Raw genomic sequence first — 24,249 nt, forward strand, 5'->3', positions numbered from 1 at the left:
AATATTAATACAATGGAAATGCATACTAATGTATGCTAAGTAACATATATGAAAATATCTATAGGGGTATATTCATAATGCTCCAACTCAAATATCCATCAACCATAAATTGATATAGAGATGGTAGCATATTTGCAAAATGGAATACTACACGTAAAAATGAATGAATAAACTACCACTAAACATACCACGTGGGTGAATCTTGCAAACATCATGCTGAGTGAAAGAAGTCAGACTCAAAGGTATATATCCTAGATTCACTAGATTCCTATAGTGTTGGTGCTGTACCATTACCGAGGGCAAGAAAATGAACCCAGAGTATAAACTATATAATAATAAGTGCATAATGAAAAATCTTGTACTGTAATCTGAAAAAATAAGGAAGAGCTACTTGGGTTTTCTTCTCCTTAAACATGATCTCAATTATTAGGTAATCCTGTCTGTGAATATATTTATTGTTTTACAACATGAGCCTTAAAAATCCACAATATTCTCTTGTTTATTGATGTGTTTTATAATGTTAATCTCTTAGTGGCCCTTTTTTCTCAGTGTCTGATTAATTACAAGCATACAATGATATCCATGCTATCTATGTGACTCTCATTTTAATTGATGCAATTAAAAATAATATGGCACAGATTTTTTGAATTTAACAAGCAGAAATTAATAAATGAATGGTTCACATTTTAAGTCATCAACATATCAAAAAGCAAGCAGGTAACTTTTGGTTGAGATAATTGGTTTGCTGCTCCAAATTGAACCCTTTGGGGTCAACAATTTCTTCAGTAACCGTATTAGCATATTTTAATACCTGTTGAATCTAGAGACTCACTAATACACTCAGTAAATGGAATTGCTATTTACAGTTATTAGCATATTCAATCTTCATCCTAGCTACAAGACTCTGAAAGCATTATTAAAATCCCTTTGCAGTACCAGAATCTCTGTGAGTGTCTAAGATCATTTTGCTATATAGCAAGCATGAAAATATACTCCCTCCTTCTGAAGAGAACCTTTTCCCTTTAGGCATGGGCTTCTTGATGGGCTCCCTGAGAGGTAGTTCAATGTGGGCTCTGGAAAAACACTGCACAGGTTTGAACTGTGGGTCTATTACTTAGTAGTAGGGGAATCTTGGGCTAGTTAGTTAACATCTCTGTGCCTTCGATTCCTCATTTGTAAAACCAGAATAATAACAGTAGAGGTTATTGTGAGATTTAAATAACTGCAAAGCTCTTTGAACTGTGTCTACCACAAAGTTAGGTACTTTCACTTATTCAGCTAATATTTACTAAGCACCTACTATGTGCCAGAGGCATTTGGATATATCCACAAATAAAACGAAAAATTCCTGGAGGAAAATAATAACCATAATAAATAAGTAGTGTACGTGCATATTATATGATGATGGGCGCTATGGAAAAAGGCTCATGCAGAGTAGGATAAGAGGATCAGGAGTGCTGGTGGGGACCAGACAGGTGACAGCAAATAAAGTGGTCAGGGTGGGTCTGAGATGGTGAAAGGTGAGCAAAGACTTGAAGGAGGCAAGGGAGTTTAGCTGGTGGATATCTAGGAGAAGAGAGCTACAGGAAGAGGAAACGGCTGGATCGAATGTGCTTGGTGTGTTTAAAGAACAGCAGGGAGGCTGGCGTGGCTGGGGCCTATTGTGTGAGGGGATATAGTAGCACGGGCCAGATCTTGGAGGGCGCTGTAGGCCATTTAGAGCTTTGGCTATTATTCCAAGTGAAATTTTTGTTGTTATTGTTAATTATTATTACTCTTTCTAAGACAGGACATCTCTTCTGTAGATGTTGAGATATTTCTGTCCCAGGTCCTTGGTACCCAAATGGCAGTCAGTGAAAGATGTTACACAATTGGCTGTGGCTCCTTTCAAGGTGCCAGGCCTTGCCAAGCTTACCAGGTATAAAAGTTACAAGTTGTTTGTCCCTGACTAGGCGTTCAGCCCCCTATCGCGGCAGTCTTAGATCTAGCCTATGTGAATGTGTGTCAGGATCAGCACTGTTGCTTAGGGATGGGGACAGTGGTGGCTGATGTTGACCGAATTTCTCTCTTTAGAAGCACCTCCATATTAGTGTGAGTAGCCAGTCACCAGGATCAGGCACAAGCCCTGTGCCTAGCAGTAATTCAAGGAGGAGGATCCTCTAGACATCTCCGTGTCTCACCAAGCCGCATGGATAGGGGTAGGAAGTCCACTTAAATGAGGAAGAAGGGATATAGTGTAAGATAAAGGAAGAAAGTTCCTTGTTTATTCTCCTCTGTGTGTTCTAAATCCCTTCCCCATCCTTCCAAAGCATATTTCTAGTGTACCTAGGGCGTGCATGGGTTGCATGTGTGTACGCAACCTGGTGAGTATCTGCGTGCCTGTGCCTTGGTGTGAGTTTTCAGCAATGTCCGCTGTTGGAGCTATGATATATATGGTGGGTTACAAATGAAATATATTAGCAGTGGTTTCAGCAAATTACCGGAATAAGTTAGCCAAAGAGTTCGAAGCAGTCTCCAGAGGACATAGAAAAATTTAATTGCCTCTCCTTGCTTATGCCTGGCTTTTGGAGAATAACATCATCTGCTTTTTGAATAAGAAGCATTCCTCACTTCATGATTCTCCAGGTAACTGACCAGTTTCCACTGCGGAATTGATTTTGTTCCAGGTTTTCTGTGCATATTAAATAGGATGTGGTGACTCATTGTCTCCCAAGGTCTTTAAGTTCCCCAACCAAGATAGATTCTTCAGTTCAAGTCAAAGTGATTCTATTGCTGTCTTGCCCTGCTCATGGCTACATTGTCTTTCTGTACCTTGAGGGCCACACATCTGGAAACTGTACTCTTCCTCGTTAGCCTTCCTTGCCTGCATCTGTTCTCCTTCAGGAGGTTGTGAAGAGATTGCTAAATGTGCACGAATGTAGCACCAAAACAGTTTTGTTGTCTCAGCCATTCACAAATAATTTAACAACCTACAAATTATTTAAAAGCAATCTGGCCAGAGTTCTCAGAAACTCCAATCATATTTTAGTACTTGCTGCTATGACAATCTTTATTTTTCCACTCCTCTGGGCACTTCATTGACTTTTGTCTATTATCATCTACGTCAAATTCATGTTTGCCCAACCCTAAATTGTGTGGATAACATGATCTCTCTCTCTTTTCTCTGGCTTTCTTGTTCCAACCAGCAGAATTCCACTAAAGACATTGTTCCCTCATTGCACTGCTTTCAGCTTTTACTTGGCTGTTTCCTCCCACCACAATCATTGTGGAACACCTACCATGTGCCAGGTGTTCTTCCTTCCAATCCTCAGGACAACTTTTCAAGGTAGGCATCGTTAACCTTTTGTTATCAGTAAGGAAACCGAAGCATGAAGGAAGCAAGTTATTGGCTCAAGGCAAGACAAACACCAAGTTGAATGTGAATCTAGATCTTCTGCTCCACACCCCCATTCTTTGCCTTGCCTTCTCCGCCAGATGGCTCCTCTGTCATATATCCATAGGCTGTCTCCATTCGCTTTTTTTAGATTTCTAGACTCCATTCTTCCAAAGCATCTACTCCGGCCTAACTCAACCGTATCTGTAATGGAATAAAGGGGAAAAGTGCTTATACAGCACTACAGTTGCAACACCAATAAACCCCCTCTCTAGTGAAAATTCCAGCTTAACTTGATGTGCCCATACAGTGTTTACTAGAGAGAGCACCCTGCTCATTGAGATCTCAAGTACCGGATCCCGTCCTTCACATCAGGACAAGACTAGCTTTGCACTGCCTGGGGTACAGGAGAAAGACAAGTCTTCCTCTATTTCCTAAGCCAGTGTCTTGGGACTTTAGCAGTGCTGAAGCTCAGAGTGAGGGAGGCGGGTATTTAGAGCAGTAAGAGATTGACAGCAATGTCTTTAAGTGAAGGAAACCCAGAGAGCCAGAAATCTAATTTTTCATCTTTTACAAAAAGCTGTCAAAGCACTCCCTCTTTCAAAATTATTTACTTAGGTTTCAGTGGGAGCTGGTCTCTGTGTGGGGTATATATGTATATGTATGTGCATGAGTGTGTGTGTGAGAGAGAGAGAGAGAGAAAGTATATGTCATGTGTGTCTACAGTGGAAGCTCTCTATCCCAGAGAGTAGAATTTGTACAAGTCTAGTAAAAATTGGGCAAACTCAGACCATGTCTGCAGCTCCTATCTGTCTTAGTCTTGTTAGCTGCTACAACAAAAATGGCTTAAACAACAGAAATTTATTTCTCACAGTTCTAGAGGCTTGGAAGTCTAAGATCAGAGTGCCAGCATGGTTGGGTTCTAGTGAAGGTCCTCTTCTGAGTTTATATAATAGATGGTCATCTTTTCATTGTGTCCTCACATGATGGAAGGAGAGAGAGAACAAGTGAGTCCTCTAGCATCTCTTATTGTAACAGCACTAATCACATCATGAGGGCTCCACCTTCATGACCTAATTACCTCCCAAAGGCTCCATCTCCAAATACCCTCACACTGGGGAGAAGGGTTTCAACATATGACTTTGGAGGGAGCACATTCTGTCCATGACATTATCTCTCCACCTGTGTGCTCTTTTCATTTGCATTTTCTGTTGACTCAGAGGATTGAGAACCTCATCTTCAAAGCACCTTTTCTTCCTCCACACTCTGGCTGACCTTGCTTCCTACTTGAGGGACCTACCACACTTTGTCTTCCTAGCACCATTTTCTCCCTCTTCCTAGTACGTGTCCTCCCTGTCTTGAAAATGCCTTTATTTGTAACCCCACCACCATCTCTCACTACCACACTTTCTCTTTATATTTACAGCAAAACCTGAAAAGAAAGTTGTATACAACTCACCACAGCCCTCTTCTCCCTCCCCACAAATCAACTGAAATTATCCTCTGAAAGATTATCTTAACTTCCTAGTCATCCCGCCTGATGGTTTCTTCTCATTCTTCCTGGACTTTCTGCAGCTTTTGGTACCCCTGGCAGTGCTCCTGCCCTTGTTCTGAGAGTCTCTTCCTCCTCACCTTCTAACACTCCCCTTCCCACCTAAGATCCGTCTTCTTCCGTCTTCCTTTTCCATTCTCCTAGACTCTGCTTCCATGTAAGTCTCCCTCCAGAAGACTCATTCCTTCTCAAGAACTCAAATAAGACTACCATACAGATGGCTTTGAAATTTATGTCTAGCTCTGTCCCTCCTCTTATCTCCAGCCCTACTGTAACTGTTAAATATTTCTGCCTAGATGTCCCAGGATCACACCAAAGTCAAATGTCAGAACAAAGACACCATCTTTTCCCCCAGAGCTCTTCCTGATGTCCTCATATTTGGCGATAGCCCCCAAATCCTATTAAGTTACTAAAACTTAAAGCCCAGTCCTCTTTAGTATTTTTTTCTTATTCTTCGGATGATGTAGATTTTCCCTCTGTGACATCTTTTTTATGCCCATTTTTCTTTCTATTCTCACTCATGTCCCCTAGTTCTTCCTTGATTTATCTCCAACCTATTTTCGTTTTAATGCTAAATTCTCTGTACTCTAGGTACAGTTTCTGCTCACCATTTTTGCACACTCTTGCCAGACTAATCTTGTTGAAAGACTGCCACTCACCTCCTCAGAAACCTTTTATGGCCCCTCATTGCCAACTTGACAGAGACCGCACTCTTTAGCCTTGAGTCCAGTGTCCCCACCAACATGAGACAGCTTCCCTCCCCCCCAGTCTTGTCTTCTGCTTTCTCCCCCATAAACCCTGCACACCTGAAGTTTCTCTGCTCTTTGCTTTCTAAAACTACCTTGCATCTTCCTCACCTGTTTCCTTCTTGAAACACCTACCCTTCATCCTTATTCTCTCCTTTTGAAATGCTACTACCCCCTTGTCTTCTATTTCTCCCAGGAAACCTTCCATAATTCCCTCAGCTGGAGTGACCTCAACCCCCACGGATATCCTCAGGTATTTGGTTTATTCACTTTTTAAGTGTTGTTATACACATGCTTCAATTCCTCCCTATGTGGTCCCATATATTGGTTATTTGTAAAACTGTTTTTTCTTCCCAACGACACTGTAAGATCATTTGTACATTCTCTGTAACACTAGAGATACAACCTTTCACTTATTTATTTAATAAAACAGTCTCGTGTATGTTTGTATGTGTCTGTATAAGGGTAAGGGAGAAGCTGCTGCAAAGACAATTCATTGAGATGTGCGAAGAAAATATTAGAACTTCAACTTATATTTACTTTTTCCACATTTATTTTAAATATCTATTTTGGGACTGTTTTATAATGAAATAATATTTGAATACGGTATTCGTTATAAGATCATACAGGGGGATTGTCTTAGATTGGATTCCCTTAGAAGCAGACTCTGAGGTGAAGAGTTGAATTCAGAAGGCTGTGTGCTCTTGAGAGATACGCCTGCAAGGAAGGGAGGAGGCAGGATTCAGCAGAGGGAGAAGGGAACCTGACCCACTGCAGTGTGTTTGCAGCTGAGGCCTCAGCCTACTGGGAGCTGGAGTTGGAATGGCCCTTCAGAGTGTTCCCGAATTAAGGGAAGGGGGCTAGACCATTGTATCTCCATATTGACCAGTCATTAGCCGCAAACTCCCTGCTGGGAACCTCGTATGAGGCAGTTGCTTTTAGCTAAGGGCAATTCCCAGTGAGAGGAGCAGCTATGAGAATCAGCAACCCATTTTCCCAGCAGCTGGGCTCATATGCCTCTAAGTGAAACACCACAGTGTCCACTGCAACGATGCATTCTTATATTTTTCTTTCTTCCTTTCTTTGTGTTTTGGTGATGCCATCAAAAAGTCTTCAGAGATCGCTGGGTCAGAGGAATGACTGAGGAAAAGCAGAGTAGGAAGATTAACGTTGCTTAAGGGCCTGTCTGCTTTAGGCACTTTGCCAATCACTTACCATACTCTTCTGCTCCATTTCAAAGCATAACGGGCAAAGAATAAAAAATTATTAACACCCTTCATGCATGTTTCATGCTGCCAGGAAAGTGGACAATGCACTGAATTTGGTTTTCTAAAGATGGAGCTACATGATTCACATGGAGAAGACTCAAGAATGGATAGTATTTAAAGGAGATATTGCACCCATTTTCATCGGTGGCCACCGCCCAAGTTGTAAGGAGACAATTCCACCCAATTATATTCCCCTTGGCGCTCAGTAAAGGTCCAATTCAATAAAGCTGGTTATTTCCACTATGTGGGGGAACAGGCATTGAGTAGGAAAATGTTTGCCCTGAGAGTTAATTTGAACAATTTTGCGATCCTTTCTTACCAATGGGTAACATTTTACTCTAATTCATCTCCTAAAACTCTCGGAGCCTGAGAACATTCACCTCCTGATCCTTTCGCTCTTTTACTTTTAACTTATGCAACTCTTCCCTTTCTTTTCCAGTCCATATTTGGAGGGGCCAGTACAGCGTTGTAGTGGGAGGGAAGACTCCACAGTAAGACAGATTTGGGGTTTTTTCTCCAACTGTACGTCCTGGGGGGAGTGACTGTCTTTAGCATCAGTTTCCTAATTCGTGAGGAGAGAAGAGCGGTGCCTGCCTCATGGACACTTTATTACTGGAGATCCACTCTCAATGGGGTTATGGTACGAATTAAAGACTAAAAATCATGTATAGCCCAGTACTTTTCTTATAGAAAGTACAAATTAAGTATTAACTATTTTTAAATCTCTGATTTTTCTTATATTCTTTGCTTTTCTCATACTCTTGTATATTTTTCCTCCTATTTCTCAGAAAATTGTGGAATTATGAAATCCGAGCATAGAAGGGACCTTGAGAGTCACCACTCGTACGGCCCATCTCCATCTCTAGTTGCCTGTGCTGCACCCTTTACACTTTCTTATCCGATTTCTCCCCCCAACTTCGTTTTGAATAGCCTCCCCCTTTACATTTTCAGTTTGAGCATTAGGTTGCAGCACGGATACATTTGTGTTTCTTGTTTTCACTGTTTCTTAATACTAAGAGGACATCCCAAGGCCAACCCACGATGAGGTGCAGAGCCCTGGGGAGTGGCCGGCCTGCTCACTTAGCCTCCTGCTGTGAATCAAAGCCCCATGTGCTGCCTGCTGTGCTCAGAGTCCCTTCAGTGTTAATCCAAAAAAACCCATCCTTGATCACTGCAAACAGGCTTCCTGAGGCAAAAGCCGCATGGACTCGGGCCAGCCAAAAGGGAGCCATTTTACCCAAATGCAAAGGGAAAGGGTTACAGTGACAACCATGTGAGTCAATAGTTTCATGTTGCCTTGCAATCCTGCAGCTATTGATACAAAATTGTATGGCCTTTTAAAAGTCCTGATTATTGATTCCATATCTTGACTTCTGACAACTGCTGAATTCCTTGCTCTACAAATGCCCTGAGTTTATTTCCTGTTTACATCCAACTTTATGCTTTCCTTTATTTGTTTCCTTTCTTTTCTCATGAAACCAATAGGCCCTATCTCCTCTCATGTTATCCTTAAGCGTACTTTCCAAAGAAGGGAAATTTCTGCTAAAACCCTGCAGTTCACACTACACACACTCTCTCACACATACACAGAAAGAGAGAGAGAGAATGCACAATTCCAAAATCATACCTTTCTTCAAAGACAAAACTGCCTTTGTGTCCCCTTGCCCCTGGAGCCCCTCACGTCTGCCTGCATCTGTTTTCTGCACCCCACTCATCCTGGTCTTTTTGTTGCTTCATTATTGGAGATCCACTCTTAGAACCCTTCCAGGCAGACTCCAGATTCTTTCCAGGGTCTTTCGAAGACTAGACTCTAGGAATTGATGGGAGTGTCCCTTTTCAGCCTCTCCAAGGGTTCAGAAGCCCAGTGATACAAACCAGACTTCCCGTCCTCCTGGTGCATTTATCAGAATCCCTGTCAGTTCCATTCAGGTGCTGGGCAGGAGGTAGAAAAATTTCAGTGTAAAGCAAAGCTGTCAACCAGTTCTCTCTGACCCCTATTGGCCCTAACCAACCCCAGAACGGCCCTTAGAGATGCATTGTGCAGAACTAGCATATACATTTGTCACTCTCCCAGGGGAGACTTTCAGACCATTTGAATCAAGAGACAATCATTTTCATCAACTTTTTAAATGTAGATGGTGGCTCGTTCATACATGCATTACTGTGTAGCATATATATCTTTTTCATTTGTGGTCATTTTAACCACAATGAGAATGATGATAATATATTTTATAGCACCTTTCATCTAGGAATCTCACTGCACTTTATCAACAGTAACTAATTGAGAGAGACTGCTGTGTATTTATTTAATAACACAGTTGTATCCTCTGTTTTAACAAAATGTTCAGTTCTTAACTGTTTATTGTCAATGTAATTTCCTTCACATAATACAAATTAATGAGGAGAGAAAAAAGCAAATTTGTTTTTCATTAGTTACTAATTTAAGGATTTCCAAGCTAATTAATCAGAGTTCTTCCAGCCCATCCCACCCCCTCTTAGCTCCCATGTACTCAACTGATCAAACATTTTTCTTCCTAAGAATATCATTTGCAGTTAAATATTTGATTCTTTAACCTATACTAATTATCCATTGGCTTATACAGCTGCATTTTTTTTGCAGTTCTCTTTTTTCTTCTTCCCTCTTCCACATAACCCACAGGACACATGATACCAACAATTTGTCAATGGGAAAGAACCCAAACTCTGTGAAATAATTTAAAGAAGTTTATTCTGAGCCAAATATGCATGACCATGGCCTGGAGAGACATGTTCAAGAAGCCTTGAGCAAGTGGGTTACAGTTTGGTTTTATATATTTTAGGGAGACAGGAATTACATGTAAAGTCATAAATCAATACATGGAGGGCACACATTGGTCTGGTCTGAAAAGGTAGGACCTCTCCAAGCTGGGGCTTATAGGTTATAGGTAGATTTAAAGAGTGTTTGATTTGTAATTGGTTAAAGAAATGAAGCTTTGTCGAAAAGCTTGGGACATTTTAAGTTAAGATAGGGGAGTCTATTAATCAGAGCCAAGCTACTGGACATACAGGGGACGTATATACTGAGACTCAAGTGATCTGTTAAGTAAATTGATGACCTACCGGTGTGGTTTAACCTTTGTCTTAGATGACCTTAGGCCTGTTAATGATTTTGTATTTTACTGTTACAAAGAATAACTACAAAAGTTGGGGGTGGGGGAATGATAAGGCATGTTTGACTTTCCTTCTTATGGCCAGCAATTCAGCTTTATAGTTTTTCTGAGGTGCCCTTGGCCAAGAGAGGTCCATTCAGTCAGCTGGGGGCCTTAAGATTTTATTTTAGTTCACAAAATATCAAAATATACACCTTTTCTTGCCCATTTCTCTAGGAACTCCTTCTTTTTCATCTAATCTCTCAAAAAATATGTTTGTCTTTTTTTTCTCTCTTTCTACCTTTGAATTTAACTTAGTGGCCTCAAGGGAGATATTTTTCAATTTGGAGTTATCTCCAAATAAACACACAGAGATGATAACTTTCTGCTACTGGGGAGATTATTAACTGCTCATACAACTTTATCACAGAATTTTTTGTGTTCTGACAGTTGCTTGTAAAATTCGTATTTTTCCTCAAGGTTTCCAACAGAGTTTCCATCATCGTCACATGTCTTCTCCTTTATTGGGCCCACAGGCAAAACCCAATTATTAATTGTGAAATATGTGGCTTTTTAGCAGAGAGAGAGACCCCTCTCCTTTCATAGGAACTTCTAGCAGGTGTCTTCATGGGTGTACAACCTGCGCAGTCTCACGGGGCCTATGCTTAGAAGGGCCCCAAGCTGAATACAATGAATGCCCTGTTGTCATGGTCTTGAAAGTCTTAACAATTTTTTTAATAAGGGGCCCAGTGTTTTCATTTTGCAGCAGGCCCCACAAGTTACGTAGTCAATCTGCTTCCCTGGTGGTATTTTCTTCATCCTTCCAAATCAAACACAGCACTGATATTTACAGGTCCTGGACCTGCATGTAAAGTTGGAGGGGTTGTACTGGCCCCTCAGCGTGTACTGTCAAGGTGGAGGACGCAATGGGTTTCTCGCATCAGGAGAAACTCTCTACCATCCTGTTCACCTCCACTGAGAGAACCTCCTCTGAGTTCCTAGGCCATTTGGTGACTTTCAGTCCAGCACATTCTTATCCCCAATCTTAGACCTCAGTTCTTCTCCTAGGACTCCCCATCTGATCTTTGTCTCGCCCTCCCCTACCTTCAGGTGATTTATTCTGATCAGGTGATTGGGAATGATACAACCCAATAGTTCAAGGGCACAGACACTGAAACTAATATCCAAAAACCTCAGGCCCTGAAGTCTGAGCTCCAATATTCAACATAGCCTGAAAAGAGATCTTCTGACAGTGACTAAAGTGGTGTCTAGAAGCAACCACCACTAAGAGGTGAGCTGAGGGGAAAAAAAGGAAAGGCTACTTTAAAAGAAAGGGATTAAAGGATGAAAAGAGAATCAACAGAGATAAAAAAAAAAATAACTGTGTCTAAGGAAGAGGCACATATTCATTACTTATGAAGATATATGCACAGCATGCAAAACTAAATGAAAAGAAACAAGGAAGGTCACCCAATGGGTATAACACTGATTGAAATGTCAGCTGTCATCTCTATTACTTCAGGGCCCATTGTGAAGGAGAGCTGAGATTCTATAAGAAAACAATTCTGACAAGAACTGGACTTGTCTTTCTCTTTTAAACACACACAACCACCACCACCACAACAGCAATGACAACGTTATTCTACCTGGCTCATTCTGTTAGACAAAGATCTTTATCTTTTTTTTCCCTAGGCACAGTATCTACTACTTGTTATGTGCTTTCAAAATACTAGATTAATTCATGACCCTTCTTCTTCTTAGCATCTTTGTCTTCTGCATTGACAAGGACATTCAATGCAGATGTAGTAAGATTTGAAGAGTAATGAGCTTGCAGCAGCCTTCTTGGATTTGAATGCCTATTTTGCTGTTACTCTATGCCTCAGTGGCTCTATGCCACAGTAGCTCCATCTATAGAAAGGTTGTTGTGAGGATTAGAATGCCTGGCACATCCTAAGCACTCAATAAATGTCAACTATTATTGTTGTTGCTGACTTTCCTCTCTGCGTTGTGAGAAGGCAGGGCTGGCTTGTGTAGTTTGCACTGAGGCGCCTCTTTCTGGGGCTCCAGAACCCCACTTCCTACTCGAGGCAGGGGCTATCATCCTCCCCGGGTTCTGTAGCAACCTCACCTTCCATGGCAGGAGCAAAGTTTGACTAGAACGTATAGCTCAGGGCCCTCTTCCCAATCTCTTTCACCTTCCAGGCAAAAGTGATATATTCCATGCTTATTTTCTGAGGAGACTTGTCAGGAAGAATGTTTCTGACCATTCACATCCAGGGCAGACTACAGAAATATGACTATACTGTGTGGGTAATGTTATTTCCAGGTATTGACAAAGCTGGTGCAGTGGTGAGTGAGACAGCTAGATGAGGGTGATATATCCAATGCACAAGTAAAAACAATACATATTATACTTGGGGAAAACCTCTCTGGGAAGTCAGCGGGATCGAATGGTGGTGATCCTAACATGACTGATAGGACTACAGCACCCAGAGAAAGGGAGTAGTCACCTTTCTCTCCACATTTCTGCAGCCCCTACAAAGTAATAAAATCAAACCAATCACACAATAAAATATTTAGAACATATATTTTAGTTTAACCTGCTAACATAATGATAGACCTTGGCATTTTCCATTGTTTATACTTTCTTTGTGGGAGGAATTCACCCCATTAGGTGACAGCCGTCCTTGGTGCTAAAATAACATTCAATCTCTCTTCTTTTTTTCAAATGCAAACCAGGGACATTTGTGACTTGCTTTCATAGTGTCTAAATCACTTGGGTTTTTAATTCGTTATTTTTTAGAACAGCCAAGCTTGCCATTGGAGAATTCTTTGAATTTTCAAACAAAGCCCAATGCCACAGAAACCCTGCAAAGTACCAGAGTAAAGCAATATTATATCCCAAGGAAGGCATTTGATTTCAGGAGCAGCCAAGCTAACATCCATCAACAACATCCTTCACTGCCCCCATAGACGCACATAAGTGGACTCCTGCTGGAGGAGATTGTCATGGTCTGTGACCTTCCTGGCTTCTCCCAACACGAGTCTCAGATGCTCAGACTGCACTTACTGACCAGAGTCAGACAGTCCCCAAAGAAAAAGCCAAATTATCAAAAGGCAATAGAGATGGATAGGAGACAAAGGAGAAGAAAAACAACCTTTATGTCCCAACCTGCTTTCCTTAACAGTTCCGTCTAAAGGGGCTAGGTGAGAACATAAGGGAGATTATGATAGCAGGGCACAATCTTCTAAGTCACCTTTGCTCCCTGAACACTGCATTGTCAACAACTGAATTGCCCATTGCTTAATCTAAGCTTTTTGAGTACTTTTCACTGGTTAAAAAAATAATAATAGAAGTTTAAAAAGATACATTCCGATCCTTATATTTCCTCAGATCATAACTGGGTGACTCTTTCATTCTTTCTGGTGCAATGGCCCATGAAGATGAAGGGACAGTAGAGATATGACATGCTGATAGAGTGTATTTAGCCCAACGCTCTGTGACACTAATGGAATACATCGCAGACATGGTAATACTAAACTATTTGCATTAACTCTCCCTCGTCGCTGGCAATCATGCTGCAACAAGTGTCATCTTCAATGAGAAGATAACCTTAAACATCCCATTTTGACACAGACATGTTTTACTACTAATAAGGAATCCCAGAAAAACAAGTGCTTCTACATTGATTGCCTTGCATACACTGACCTAAGGTAAGGAGATGACAAAGCCTGACTAATTAGCAAGGTGTTTTTTTGTTTTTTTTTTTTTGAGACAGAGTCTCACTCTGTTGCCCGGGCTAGAATGCTGTGGCGTCAGCCTAGCTCACAGCAACCTCAAACTCCAGGGCTCAAGCGATCCTGCTGCCTCAGCCTTCCAAGTAGCTGGGACTACAGGCATGCGCCACCATGCCTGGCTAATTTTTTTCTATATATATATATTTATTTGTCCAGATCATTTCTTTCTATTTTTAGTAGAGACGGGGTCTCGCTCTTGCTCAGGCTAGTCTCAAACTCCTGACCTTGAGCGATCCACCCGCCTCGGCCTCCCAGAGTGCTAGGATTACAGGCGTGAGACACCGCGCCTGGCCAGCAAGATGTTTTGAAGCTAATACTCAGCAGTGTCTACGCTTCTGATTTCCATTTGCAAATAGTTTTTATTTTTTTCTGATTGTAATGAAATCCGAAGCTAGTAAGGGTTTTGATTGACTTTAGGAGGTTTTTTTGGCTATTTTTTTGTTTGTATGTTTGTTTTGTGCACGGTTGGGGGGAGGAAGGGAGCAGAATTTCCCTCTATCTAGTGTGAAGATGAAATGTTTGGTGTAGAAATTATGTATACATTTGCAATATTTATCCTACCAGTATTTCAGTGGTGTTCAAAGATTAGAAGGATTTGATCTCCCTTCATATAAGGAAGACTGGGGATGGGGCCCTTCAGGGTCTAGCTGACAGAGTGCTTCTTACTCTCACTTGAGGGCTTCAAGGTGATGAAGTTTCCAGAACTTGTGTGCAAAGGGATTGTAGTCAGAACAAAGGAAAACAATTGGAGGCAACTCATTAACTCCAAAAAAACCTAAATTAAAAAAAAAAAAGGCAAGATGCAAAGCCAAATGTTTCGAGAACCAAAGAGAGTCAATGAAAGAAAAGACTTGAAGTGGAGAAAAGGTGAACCAAGTGAATTCTCTGATTTGGGATTCAGATCCTCACTTTTGCTTTTTTAGGGTCCCCATGGTCACTGGATTTGGTGTGTTGGGAAGGGCCAATTCCAAGTGGCCACCATGACTCCCTTCCATATGTGGGCTTTGTTAATTTTACATGGCACCAAGACAAGTCCAAGTACGTGTATTTGGACAGAGTTTCACCTCATGGGAAACCTGGAGTATGAAAATATGGGTCAACAAAGAAAAGAGGCACAATTTCTATGATGGGCATATAATTCTTTAGTAGACCCACAGGTCTTTCCGTCATTCTCTTGCACTTTAAATTTAACCTATTGCTATGGTCTGAATATGTCCCCTAAATTCATGTGTTGGCAACTCGATCCCCAGTTCAGCAGTGTTGGGAGGTGGGGCATTTGGGGAGTGTTTAGTTCACAAGGGAGTGGCTTTGTTCTCTTCCACTCTTCTGCCATGTGAGGACACAGAGTTCCTCTCTCTCCTGCCCTTCCACTTTCTGCCATGTGAGGATGCAGTAAGAAGGCATTCATTAGATGCTGGAGCCTTGATCTTGGACTTCCCAGTTTCCAGAACTGTGAGAGAATAAATAAATTTCTGTTCTTTATAAATTATCTACGCTATGGTAGTCTGTTGTAGCAGCACAAAATGGGCTGAGACGCCTATCTTCTAATTTGCTCCAGTCACTGGGTGGGGGATGGGAATGCTGAGAGCACCCAAAAGGATGGAGTTGGAACAGAGCAATGGAGGTGGAGGTGAACATCTTCACTGTGGTTAGGCAGGGTAGAGTGATTCTTATGGACAAAAAAGGCTTGGAGTGAATTCATGGGGTTTGAGACACAGCTTAGAAGATAGCTAGGTAGAAAAGGTAGCTTTAGTGTACATGAGAATGGTAGATATTAATCCAAAATACTCAGGAGAAAGGATGGAGAGGAGTGGAGCAAGGTTAGGTCCAAGAGAATAAACCTAGGTCTAGAGCCCTCCAAAGAGCAAGTTGGTGGTCTCATTTTTAGGACTGATTGCCAAAGGGCCACGTTTGCTTTGACTAGATGTTAATTGAACCCATGGGCCTCAGTTTAAACAGTGTTAGGCTAAAACTAGAAGACTGGAATTTTTTAAACTGGCCAGGCAACTTACTACCAATGAGCTATAGGTAACTCACTTCAACTATTTGAACCTACAGAGTTACCTAGAATAAAAGGGCCTACTACCTGGCTAATCTTTCATGTGAGTTATTAAGTGGATGACGTGAGAAAGCATATGAAAGTGTTCTAAAAATACTTCCTAAAAATACTTCAGTGGACTTCCAACAACACAGCAGACTGAGAAGCCAAGAATGGATTCTCACATCGTTACAAATACAGGTGCTGGAGAAATATTTCTTCACCGATTATTTATTATATAGCTTAGTCCAAAAAAATGAAAATGAAATCCGAAGTGGCAGAAATTAAGACAAAATCCAAAACCAGAACAGTAAGTAGGAGCTGATAGCATTTGCCCACATGGGTTTCAGCTTAGATATGTACTGAAGGTTTAGATGTTGGAGGCTGGAGACATGGCCTTGGACCCGTGTGAAGCTGGGAGTCTGAAAAATAAATCTGTGCATAAAGCTTGGAACTATAAAAAACTGCCCTATTTGTGAAACTTTGCCAGTCAGCTCTGAAAAACAGAAATAAAGCTTACTATTTGTCTAAGGCCTTGAGAGAAGAGGGAAGAGTTGCTTATGAGAAATTTAAAGCCACATGTAGGTTTTGGCAAATTTAAGTATGGAGTCTGAATTCGTTCCACTAGGGTGGTGCGGAAGATTTAAGCCATGAAATTAGCTTTAGAAGCTGGGTTTGCACTATTGAATGACTTGACATCCTCAGTGGAAACACATCTGAAAGGACTCAAAAGTGTTCTTCCCCCTTCCAGATCCAGAGCAATCAGCATCTCCAGGGGAAAATAGGCCCTGCAGAAGATGAGTTCACAAATTAAAAAATTACAAACCACACGAGGAAATGAATCACCATGAAGGAGAATCAAGACATAAAATCAAATGAAAATTAGCTACCCAAATCTTGAACATAATAAATTTGAGACTATGTAGATTTTGCAAGAACTAAATAGAACTTTTGGAAATGAAAATAGAGATTAAAATAAAAAATGCTAAAAAGGATAAGGTTTAGTGAGATAAGAGGTTGTATTAATGTATCAGAAAGAGGCATGTTTCTATTTTATACAATAATAAATATTATGAGAATAATGGAATTTTATATAACATTTATGAATGCCCACTATTGTAAGGCTGGTGGCGGGCACCCCTCCCCTCCCTAAAGAAAAAAAGAGAAGCCCACAAATAACTGCCAGGCTACACTGAGTTAAAGAATAACCATACCCGGACGTTCACTCAGATAAGAGAAGTTTTGGTCCCTGGAATCCACAAATACCTCCGGCCCCTCCTGCTTCTCGACATCCACCCTAAAACTGCAACAAAGAACTCCCCACTTTTCGCGCCAAAATTCTTCGCCCCAGAAAACACCCATCCCCCAACTCTAAAACATATATAAGCCCGCTCAAAACTCTCCGGCCGGCCGAGCGCCTTCTCTGGCCCCCCTCTCTCGGACCCGTGAACTTCTCCCGGGAGTGCTCTTTTTCCCCTTCCCCCAATAAAGCCTCGTTGCTTGCCCTTTTCACTCTGCTCGTCTTTCTTTCCCTGGCGCCGACCATCCAAAAACCTTACAACTATGAAGATCTATATTAAGTTCTGAAGATGACAAACTCAATTAAGACCTACCCCATCCCTGACCTTGTGGAGCACTTATTCTAGAGCAGACCAACAATAGTGGGACAAAAGAACACCCAATAAAATGTTATAAATGAATAGGGTACAATGAAGCTGTAAATGAGGAAGTGATCAAGCCTGTCTTCTGGGGTTGCAGAGAGGACAGTCAGAAAAAGCTTTGTAGAGTTGGAGATGCTTGAGTTGAGTCTTGAAAGATGAGAGGAAGTTTCCTAGACTCATAAAGAGGGAAAAGACATTAAAAGGAAAAGGTATGTGGTAAAACAGCACGGTGTGGCTGGGCCACTGGGCATGGGGGTAAGGGAAAGAGTCGAGAAGCAGGCAGGGGCAGACCGTGAGTAGTGTACTGTAATTTTTACTAGGATATGTGAGGGAAGCAATAGTTCAGTACTTACTGTCGTGAAAACTGACTCAAGTTATTTAATCTCCCTGTATCTCGGTACTACAAAATCTTCAGAATATTGTTGTGACATTAAATGAGATTATGCCTATCAACACGTGGCACAGTTTGTAGTATGTTTTAAGCACTTAATGATCGCTAGCCCTTATTATAACTGCTATTCTTATTAAGATAAAGAAGATTTTGAGAGAGATGGAAGCAGAAAGGAAAGTAATAAATATCACAGCATTTATTCATGCAACGAATATTTTGAGACAGTATGAGGAACTGGGGATGTCATAATGAGCAAGATGGCCTCAGTTCCTACCCTCAAGAAACTTACATTCTCAAGGAGAAGATAAATATGAAAAGACTAATCATCACCATAACTTAACTACAATTGTAATAGATGTCACCTAAAAAGACAGAGAAAAATGCATTTTCCTGATCAGCTGTACCTGGGGGCTTGTCAGTAATGCCAGTTCTCAGTTTCTACCCCAGACCTACTAAATTGAAAACTCTGGGTCTTAGGCCCAGCAATCTGTGTTTTAACAAATACTCCAGATGATTCTAATGCAAGCAAACATTGGAGAATCAATGCACTAGGCTTTTATTTGTCAAGTATAATGGAGGGAGCTCTTCATTGTAGTTGAAAACACCCAGCACCTGGAATGGAGCCATTGAGAATTACTGGGCCCCAGGTACTCTTATTGTGCCTTCAGCTTTTCATGGGTTTTTCTGAGAACTAATTTAGGTTTATGAGGACCTTGTTTCTTAAATTGAATCTTGGTAAAATCTTAAGAAATAAATCAATAGCTAATTATAGTTTGATTTCCCCTCTTCACTACCCCTTGGGGAAATAGGGGACGAGCCTGCTGTCTCCAGCAGGGGGCTCCACAGTCATCCATAGGGCAAGGAGAGGGTCCCTAACCAGGATCAGGAGTAAGGAGCAGCCATACACACAGGCCGACTCTGCTGAGAACACATCCCATGGCTTGCACCCATTGCCCAGCCACTTTCATGCTACTTAAAGTAGCTAAGTGGTAAATCGTAGAGTACTTTCTAATAAAAAGTCAATCCAGTTAATTGTAGGGCTTTTATTTTGTCATTGGGCATACAAATTGGGACAATACTACTGTGGCCTTCCTTTTTGAGTCTCCTCCAGAGTAATACTCAACATTTATCTTAAATATATCTTGAAGAAATAGTTAATGAAAATTCATTCCAAAGGATGGCAAATGATCAGCCTGCCCAGGGCTACCACAGGTCCAGGTCAGCCCACAGCAAATGGGCCATTCTACGCCACAGTTTGTGGAGAGACAGCCTGATGGCGTGTCCTTAGTTCACTCTCTGGGACTTCCCACCTCAAAGGAGAGGCAAGCTGCCGACGTCACCGAAGTTTCACAACTGTCCCAGGTAAAGGCAGCATCTTTGAGGCTGAAGCTAATCTAGAGGTCATTTTCATTCCCAGAGTTTGTTTGAAAGGTGGTTTTGGAGGAAGTTTTCCTATAGATATTTTGTTATCCATGATCATTAGTAACCAGGTCAACCCACATTGTGCCCGCAGAATAGTACTAATAGTGCTGCTTTTAACTAGACATAATCACCATCTATAAAGGACAAGGAGGAATGCATTTGGATGCCAAGAATACATCCCTCTCCCTTAATGGTAGGGTCACTGGAAGCAGCATTTGGTGACTCAGCATTGGGCTGGGGGAAGAGTAGAGAAGGAAAAAGGAAGATAAAATCTTTCAATAAGGGATAGTGCTCTTTTACACTTCTATAGCTGTAGAGTGGAAGAAAACACTTGTTTGACATCAAACGTAAGAAGCATCCTCTTAATGTTCTGCAGGCATTTTAATTTTGGGGTAGAGCTGGAGGCATGAGTTGGATTCCAGGTCATTTTAAAGCCCAGGGGTGGGCTGCCTGTTTGGCAGCTTTCGAATGTGTTCCCAACTGGAGGCGTTGGCCTTCCCTTCAGATGAAGAATAAAAAGCGATTGACATATAGAAAACGTTTTGTGCATGTGGCCAGAATATTGGAACCTAAATGAGATACCTAATATTCTAATGTAAATGCACAAGTGTGTCTGGAGTTTGTTTTAGAACAAAACCATAATGAAAGTGCTCCTGATAAAACTTTGTCATGAGGGATGTAGAATTCCTTATGTCCAGCCCCTCCTCCCTCGGTATTTTCCCAAGGTCATACCATATGTGGGGGCAACAAGGGTAGGGATTGGTTGCCATGGATCAAGGAATACCCCATGACATAGGTAGAAGTTATCAAGGTGGAAGGTACCTACCTCAACAGATTTTTTACTGTAAAAAATTGGTTATTTGGGGAACAGATATTCATAATGATAAGGAAAGATGAGAATAATTAGTTTTTAAGCTTCAAATGGTTGATTCATATTGCTCTTTATGTGTAATTTCTTATGACCTCTCAAAACTACACTATAAGGTAGACACGAATAGGGAAAACGAGGTGGAAAGAAGTCTAGATCACAAGGTGGTGGGACTGGGTTTTGAACCCAGGCACTCGGACTTCAGAGCTTATTCTTTTAATCAGCTAAACCCCCATAAACTTAACTGCCTCTGAATCTCTTTGGGTTTATGGAAGAAAGGATGCAGTAGATTTTTGCAGTCTAACCTGCCACAGGTGGAGGAGCCTCTATATTCTAAAATTTGCACTTAACCTCAGTTATTCTGCAAATCTACATATCATGTAGTGAGACTAAGGGAATTTTCAATGCATTGATTTAATCTGGAAGAATTCCACTGGAATATTTGTCTCCCCCTTAGTCACCACTCATTTCCAAACCCATCACCAATGCATTGTTTAAGGAGGCTATTACAGTGGCTAGAATGTTTTAATTCCCAAATCTACTATATATTTGTGCATGACCTTAAAGCTAAGAAATTCTCAGGTGATTCTAGTATCTACATTTGTAAATGGCAGTATCTAAGCTGTAAATGGCAGGTAATGACTATTGCCTGATGAGTTTTTAAAAAGCAATTTGTTTGTAAATGACTTTTGACTTCTTGGGTCAAAGAATTGTATCAATTAAAACAGAAATGAAAGGTTCTGACATGACACTAATTATTACTGGGAAATAGAAGAACGTGCCTACAATAAGAACCATGGAGATCAAAGGGCAAATGCACTCAATTGAGTGAAACTAATCAATTATCGGAAAACACTTCTCAAGTAGGAAAAAAGCCATATATGTGAATGACAACATTGTTACTAATTTTTAAAGAATATAGAACTTCTCACATTGCAGCCCATCAAAATCATTCTTAGCCATTTTTATTTGGAAAAAATGACTTACTATAATATTTTATTTAGGAACTGAAATTCCAAATGCAGAAAAAGCACTTATTTCACTGATGGAATTGGAAACTTAAAAGGCATTAGATTAAGGTGGTGAAAGCATCCTACAGATCTTCTTATAAATGAGACCAAGACCTGCACAGGAGAATTACCAGAAGAGCCTACATTTTGCCTGAAGTGGAGGTTGACAATAAATCAGGATCCACATAGTAGAAATACATTATTTAAACAAAGAAAATGTATATAGTATCATAGATTAAAGGATCTCCTCCCTAAATGCCAGAATCATATTGCTTTTAAATCTACCTAATGACATCCTAACGACTGATGAAGAAAAATCCTTGTTTCATACTCAGATTAAAAGAATCCACGTACTTCTTGCTACCCTCTCATTGTTCAAAGCCTTCCAACTCCCCCCAAAATATGCTTTATTCTTAAAAATTTTATATCCTATATAATTACCAAATTAAATCTCAGTTCCCTAAATCAGGCATTCTCAACCGATGTGCCAAAAATAGGCTCTGGCAGTGTGGGATTATTTCTCTCAGACCCTAGAGTGGCTAGGTAGGACCTGAGGCCAGTGAGTTTCAGCCATGAGTAGCTTCAGCAGTTTCTTCTAGTGTACCATAGAAATAACATTTTCTTTGCATGCTGTGACATTTTTTAAAAGTTGAGGAAGAACTATCCTGAGTATAGCAGGTGAACACTCTGATCAGTATTATGAGATCAGCTAATACTGAATCAGGAAGCATTTGGAACAGGCACAGCCCACAGTAAGTGAGGTAAAAGTGCTTATTAAAAAAATACATATAGTTGAAGCTATAATTAAGAAGAATTTACACTAAGGTATAAATGACTGATATTTTCAGTGTGCCATGAGGGTGTTTGCATTCTAATAAAGGATCATGTTAATCTGAATTAATTTCTAACAGGATAAATCACAGCTTCTCTTCTCCTAGCAACCACCCATTCCTCTCATTGTGCAGTTAACCCTTCCCTGCCTTGCAAACAAGTCCTGTAAGACATAAAATACACAGATAAATACTATTTTGTAGTAGAAGGCTCTTCTCACCTATACTTCTCTATCCTAACACCTTTCTGAGTGATTTCATATCTCACAGGATTTGGTAAAAATAGTCATTCTTAGAGCAAGAAGTGAAACTTGGCAAGACCCATAATGGATATTCGAAATCAGGTAATTACACATATAAATCAACAAACGAATTCTGGTTGATTTATGCCAACTATCACCAAGGGATAAAGTAAGACAATCTTGTCTTTACACAGTGCTTTAGGCTGGTTAAAAAGTCGAGGACAATGTAGCAATAAGCACTTATACCAAAATTTCATAACACGGTATATGAGAATTGGGAATCATTGTATAATCCTATTCTATTTGAAAAGATGTTGATGTATGACCTAAGTTTTTCAACCTATATTGCACTGATTCTCAAAATTAAATCTCAAATTTGGACTAAAATAGAGGTATCAGTTACATGGAGAAGTTTCAAGTATACCTCTAAATCCACTGGGAATCAACTTTTTTTTTTTTTTTTTAAATTTTCAGTGCCTTCAGTTCTTTGCATATATGCGATCTTTGGAAACAATAATATATATTGCAAAGAGTTTGACATTATGTGTGAATTCTTTGCACATAGATTGACTGCTACTGAGTCATCAGGAGGCTCTGGGGAGAGTTAGGTGGCACTGAATTTGATCACAGAAGACAGAATCACATTTTTAAAAGAATTCTCCAAGCAATTCAGCTATATAGCAAAGGTTTGCCTTTCCCTTTCAAAACCTTGAGGCTGTCAGTGCACTTGGAGGTGGGTAGGGAGGATTCAAGGAAACTCCTGGGGTGGACTCAAATAAAAGGACTGGGCCCTATTGGAGGATCATGGGAGGACATAGTCCATCCAACATTACTTGCACTGCTATCTCATTTTCCAGGCCTTCCCAAATAAAACCTTCCGTTAATACCGTAGTTTATAGGCTTAAGGGGTGGACAAAGAAATAATTTAATTCAATCAAAATGCTAGCCTATAGGCCCTGTAAAGCATCCCAGAGAAGGATTACTGGGGCCTCATGTAAGGGGTAGGGTGGAAGTACAGCCAACACCAAACGCAGCTACTAAGTCAGGCCTTGAACTCGGGCCTGGCATCTTTTCTGCCAAGTCTCTGCAGCATTAGGGAGCCACTGCCTGAGGAAATAGCTGGTGATTATGTCCTTTCTGGAGAGACTTGGGAGAGGATACAAGGTACCGTGGCAGGCTGGGTGCTTAGTCTTCTTGGCATGCAACAGACATGGACAAAATCATGGCTGAATAGAAGTAAAATCCACTCTGGCTTGCCTTGCCTTGTTTATAGTGCTCTCCTTGTTATTTAGGAGCTAATTATGCAGTCTGCAGAGTGTCTCTGCTCCCAGGCCTGGTGCTGCTTGCTCTCTGACCATTTGCCTGCCTGTTATTTTCATCAGCAGACAGAGGTCAGTGAGAGAAGGCATCAGACATTAATCAGCCTTCTCTCCCACTTGTTAGCATCAGTGGCAAAATCTTTGATGAGGACAGAATGTTTCATATTTGGCTATCAAGGATTTGAGGATCTGGGGATTATTTATGGATTTCATTATTCAGTCTATTCCTGTCCACTATTATCATGAATAGCTGAGGTTTGCCTATATCCCTAACGCAATTTCAAATTTGTAGAGGGGTCCTTTGACCTGAAGAGCTGAGCATGTTCAGGTCATCTTATCTATCTGTGGCAAAGCATTATGGGTTACAGAATACAAAAATACGCAAGAAACTCTTAGGTAGGATGGATGAAAACGTTTTAAAGTGTAAAAACATCTCACTTTGAACAATAGAGTTGTTTCTGAAAAGTTTTTTTGTTGGATTTAAAAACATTTAGTTACATTTTAAATCTACCAGCAGAGTTGACAACTCAGGGCTCACAGTACTGGGAGCTCATTTGCAGGTGCAAAGTATTTACGTGAGGAAATAATTCTCTCCTCGTTTTC

The sequence above is a fragment of the Propithecus coquereli genome, unplaced genomic scaffold (assembly GCF_000956105.1).
Source record: "Propithecus coquereli isolate 6110/MARCELLA unplaced genomic scaffold, Pcoq_1.0 Scaffold127, whole genome shotgun sequence".
In the NCBI taxonomy this organism is placed as follows: Eukaryota; Metazoa; Chordata; class Mammalia; order Primates; family Indriidae; genus Propithecus; species Propithecus coquereli.